The sequence below is a fragment of the Arvicola amphibius genome, chromosome 4 (assembly GCF_903992535.2).
Source record: "Arvicola amphibius chromosome 4, mArvAmp1.2, whole genome shotgun sequence".
Classification (NCBI taxonomy): domain Eukaryota; kingdom Metazoa; phylum Chordata; class Mammalia; order Rodentia; family Cricetidae; genus Arvicola; species Arvicola amphibius.
Window position 1 is genome coordinate 21,761,359 of NC_052050.1, and position 6,000 is coordinate 21,767,358.

The window sequence follows — 6,000 nt, forward strand, 5'->3', positions numbered from 1 at the left end:
TGGGCAAAGCAAGTGATGGGTTTACAAATGCAAATACGTGGTTGAATTATTTTGGATGTGGTTTATTTTACTCAACTTGATAATCTTATAGCAGCTTTCCCCCCTAGTAAATGACATGGTTGAAATCAGAAGCATCAAGGGATACTGACACCCTCAAGTTTATGCCAATCCCATCCACAATTGACAAGGTGAAGCTGAATCTTAGATGCCTTTTGACAAGCAAACAGATAAAGAAAATAAGACAGAAAGTCCACTGCCATATATCACTCCACCAAAATGATGTGTATAAAAGCCAGACAGCAAAGGAGAGAAAAGACCCTTGCTTTATGGGAGCTGAGGTTGGAGGAACCAGGAAAATGGTAGTCATTGGGTATTAAATTTCAGTTATCCCAGATAGAAATTTTCCATGGATCCAGTGCTGAACTCCACACTTAGAGTCACTGATACAGGGGAACCACATTGAGCACTGAAAATTCTATTGATTATGTGGATTTTTCACTCAGTGATTTATCAAAATAAAATGACAGACACCAATGAATGATGATAGCACAAAGTTTATTAAAATTGCTCGCTTCCAGAGACACATCTTACAAGAAAGCAGGAAGAAGAAAATAGCACATAAAATCTGGAGGTGACTCAGAAGAAAATGCAGTTGAGAACATAACCGGTTAAATCAAGTTTCATTTGGGGGGTGGTGTTGTCGTAATTTATTTGGTCAGAGATATAAAGATTCTGGCTCAGAATTTAGACTGATACCAGATCTTCACATCAGCCCCCCATGAAGATGGCGGAAGATCCATGTTATCTGGAGATGAGGAGAGGGAGGGTGAGAGATTTGATCCTCAGATTTCCTGGTGAGGACATGAAGGGGGTCTGCAAATGTTAATGTGTGACTTTTGCATCTTGGGCATGTCAACTCTCCTCAGAACATGGCTGCACAGGTTTTCCTTTGGGGTTAGAGGCAGCAGGGTTAGCAGCAGGGTGTGTAGCAGCTAGTGGTGGCACAGGTTGTTTTAAGAGAGGTGGTCTTGCAACTACTGGTTTCACAGCCTGTTGGTTGGCAGCAGAGTTGTAGAAAGCATGGCTGGTAGCAGGAGGGCATGCAGCAACAGGGCTGGCAGCAGCATGTGTTGCAGCAGATTGTTGTAAGGAGGCTGCTAGTTAGTTCCCGGATGCTTAGCCCCAAAATAATCACATAGAAACTATGTTATTTATTTATTTATTTATTAAATATATCTAATATTTATTTTCTTCAAAACCAGTGTTATTTAATCTAATTTATTTATTTATTAAAAATTCCCATTTCCTTCTTACTACCCCCTCCAGTCCTAAGAGAAACTATGTTATTTAAAACACTGCTTGGCCCATTAGCTCTAGCTTCTTATTGGCTAATTTTTACATCTTAATTTAACCAATTTCTGTTAATCTGTGTATTGTCATGCGACTGTGATTTATCAGCTAAAGTTCCATCCAGCTCCAGCAGGGTTGCATGGCTTCTCCCTGACATTGGCTCCTTTCTCCCAGCATGCCATTTAGTTTTCCCCACATACCTAAGTTCTGCCCTATCAACTGGCCAAGGCAGTTCCTTTATTTGTCAATGGTAATCACAGCATACAAAGGGAAATCTCATATCAGCAGATGTTTACACAGGTTGATTTGGAACAAATGCTCTTTCAGCAGGTGTTTTCACAACAGGTGCTTTCACAGCAAGTGGGCACACAGCAGCAGGGCTGGCAGCAGGTGGGCACGCAGCAGCAGGGCTGGCAGCAGCAGGTGGGCACGAAGCAGCAGGGCTGGCAACAGCAGGTGGGCACACAGCAGCAGGGCTGACAGCAGGTGGGAATGCAGCAGCAAGACTGGCAGCAGGTGGGCATGCAGCAGGAGGGCTGGAAGCAGAGTATGCTGCAGCAACATGGGGGACAGCAAGGCTGACAGCAGATGGACTCAGGGCAGCTGGATTCACAACAGCAAGGCTGGCAGCAGGTGGTCTTGCAGCAGCATGGCTCACAGCAAGGTGGGCAGCAGCAGAGGGCCATGGTAGCAGGTGTGGAGGGTTTTACTCTGTTCACAGATGAGTTTACAACAGTGTAGCAAGTTCTTCCAGTCACTGACTTTTATACCACAGACCTCTAATATTTGGGCCAATCAGAAAGACTCTTCCTCTTTGTTCACCATTTCCATATTTAATTTGTGTTCATGGAGAAGGAAATTCTCACCTCATGTTCTGAATCATTTGGAAGCATCCTTTTCTTATTTGGGGATAGCCTACTTGAACTCTTTCTAATAAGGCAGGTGCTCCTCCCATCAGCTTTGTTGCAGCTCTAGTCCTCGTCTGGTCTTTGGTAGCCCCTGCTCTATGGGAAGGTCAAGATTCTTTCATTCTTACAACTTTCTTCTGCTGTCTGTGCTTAGATTTATAAATGTCTCTGGTCATGAGTGTGCTCTATTCACTATGATGGACTCAACACCTAGTTCTCTGCCCACAAAGCCCAATTCCAAACTGTCCCAGGTGTGTGTCAATCTCTGTATAAATTCCCATCCCTGTGTATCTGGGGCTCATTAAACGTGGTTTGAGATCAGCGCATCTGGAATGGTATTTTTCAAGGCAGTGTAGAACTGGTACTGGTTGTTGTAAAAAGAAGCAGCACATTAGGAATAAGAAGGCACCAGTAGAGATGTGAATGACCATGACTTAAAACCTCATGGGGGAGGAAGTCCTTAGATCCAGACAAAGGAGAGTGAGATGGTGACTCCAGTGCACACCTTGTTGTCAGCAGGGGCAGTGACCTTAGGCTGGTGATCTCCTGATTCCCTCCATTTGCTTTGCTCTCTTTACATCATCCCTATCCCTATCTGTCTGGTCTTTTTCCTTCATTGTCTTCTCTACTGTACCTTTTTCTTTCCATTTAGTGACAGAATTATGATTATTTGACATGCGCCTAATTTATTACCAAATTTATCTATGGGGAATGGGATGTGTATCTCTCTCTTTCTTACTCTTTCTCCCTCACTCTAGCCTACTATTTACTAAAAGTATATAGATAATTAATTTCCCATTTGAGAGAATAAAAGGTGAACAGAGCTATAGCATTATTAAAGAAATGGAAACTAACTTCGGTCCTTACAAACCATTTCATGTCACCCATCCTCAAAAGCTGGTTCTCACTGTCTTAGAGGGTCGGTCTTCCAACCTTAGCATCACTTTGACCGTCTTTGTGAATCAAAACAATCTGTGTCCTTGATCATAGGATGACTGTGACAGCACCCTCTATCCTGACCCCAGTTTGTTCATTCTTATGTTGGTATAATATTTTATTACATGAATTTGACACTGCTCACTGAATGGAATTTTATTATGAGAAATCAGGTTCTTTACAGTTTGGGACTCTTCAAAACAATGCTACTATAGTTGTTTCTGTTTTAAACACAAAGGCTGTACGTAGTCTTCTGGGTACCTGAAGATTTCTTTTCATGAGACATTGGTACTTCCCTTTGTAGGAGACTAGTCCTTCTTTTACTAGATTTATCCTTGGAGAGTTTCTTTTATTGTACCATATGTTTGTTTGTTTGCTTTTTTTTTTTGTTTTCAGAGACAGGTTTTTTTTTTCTATGTATTCCTGGCTGTTCTGGAACTCACTCTGTATATCATGCTGGCCTTGAACTCCCAGAGAACCATCTGCCTCTGCCTCCCTAGTTTTAGGATTAAAGGTGTATGCTACCATTGCTTGGATGAACTGTATGTGTTTTAATTTAAAGCTTCCATTTTTGTGTCTTATGACATACAGAAATCGATTGGTTTGCATTAGCTTGCACTGATTTTACAAAACAGTACATTTGATCACGACATGGTGGTGAATGCATGTAACACAGTTTGATCAAATTCACTCACTGTCACCCTCTCTGATGTCCCCTATGGCCTCCTCCTGTTTCTCCTTCTCTTCCCAAATTGTCCTATTGTTTCTTTCATGTCCCAACCTTTCCTTATATGAGGAAAACATAGCCTGTATCTTTGGAATTCTACTTACTTCACTTATCAAGATGATCTCTAAATTTCATCTGTTTTTCTGGCCAATGACATCATTCATTCTTTCTCATATGCACCATATCTTATTCATGCATCCGTCCACTGACAGACAGGCAGGCTCGTTCTTTGTTGTATGTGGTGATTCTAATTTTAGATTTTTAAAAAAGATTCTACAAGCTAATTTCCATACAGACTGTGCCAATTTCCATTCCCATTAACAGTGTGTAAAGGTTTCCTTTCCCCTTGGATCCTCACCAGCATTTGTTTTTGTTGTTTTTCTTGATGAGGGAAGTGAGGTAGAATTTTAAGGAAGTGGTGATTTGTATTTCCTGGTGGCTCGTGGTGCTGACCATTTTTCTAATGTATTCCTTTAGTCATTTGTACTTTCTATATTTTAAAAAGTCTTCATGTAATTTGACCATTTAATGAACGTATACCTATTTTTTATTTCAACTTTTAAATTCTCATATTTTTATTTATAAAACTGCATGTGTATTACTTCTCTAGTGGATAACGGCGTCATTCCTACTTGGATTTTTGTCTGTCCATGTGGTCAGGTGTCTGACTCCTGCAAAAGATGAATTGGGGCAGTTTCTCTTCTACACAGCTGATCTTTTCCTGCACTTATTATCTCTAAGTGGGTTATTAAATAATGTTATTGTGGGTTAACATGTTGTTATGGCATCCACAGTGATGAACTAAATGTTGGTTTCTATCCTGAATCCCCATTAGTCCAAGATTCTGTCTTTGTAAGAGCCTCTCCTCTCTTGTGTCTGTGTGAAGATAGGTTTATGTTCTGACAAAGGTAAGGAGGAGCAAGAAGTGATGGGCAAATCATTTTTCTATTCAATGGATGACAATTCTTTAAGGATAGGGAGAGTGTGAGGATGTAAACAGTCAGTGCAGTGTTTTCCTTAAACTTTTTCAAAGGGATGGTCATGTCGGTATTTAAGCCTTCCACCCTCCTCTATGATGATTTCCATCTGGGATAGATACAGTCTAGGCCAAGATGACACAGTACTAGGGGAATGTATTCTAAAGAGATGGTAATGAATCTGGGGGTAAATAGCAGGTTAGCCTTGAACTGGTGTTGTCGGAGTTTTCTGTCCTGTCTGGTTTCTGTTCTCCCACCAGGTCCCACAGCCATTTAGCCCCAAAGAAATCACACAGAGGTCTATATTAATGATAAACTGATTGGCTCATTAGCTCAGGCTTCTTATTAACTCTTATAACTTATATTAATCCATTATTCTTATCTATGTTATCCATATGGCTCAGTAACTTTTTCAGCAGGGCAATCACATCTTCCTTCTTCTGTGATTGGGACAGGACTATGGAGGAATGGGCTTCCTCCTTTCCAGAATTCTCCTGTTCTCCTTGACCCACCTCTACTTCCTGTTTGGTTGTCCCACCTATACTTCCTGCCTAACTACTGGCCAATCAGTGTTTATTTAAAACATAATTGACAGAATATAGACAATTGTCCTGCACCACACTGGAACCTGTTTTGTCTGTTCCCAGGCTGTCTATAAGGCTGTGTAGGCAGGTGATAAGTCTGAAATAGAATTATGTCAAAAGATTTTTGTTAATGCTACCAGTAGCATTACTTTACTATTATACATCAGAAACACTACTATAGAGACTATGTGCTCAATTGCCTAAAGACTGAAAATCAGTAGCTTAGATTATCCCTGGAGAGTTGGTCTCAACAGCGATGTACAAGCCTAATTTATGAGAACAGCATGAAAGAATGAATGACTTCAATATTAGTAGATTGTATAACACTTTAATAGAGGACTTGAAATATAGATAAGTATCACTTTAAAATATATTGGGGTAGTTCACCACAGATGTATGGAGATGAAGAGACACAGCTGTTCTTATTGATGATAACTACCTGAGCACAAGACAGAGGAGGGACAACTTTGCTTGGCCTTTCATATCACCAGAAAAGATTGAAGAAATTGCTTACATAT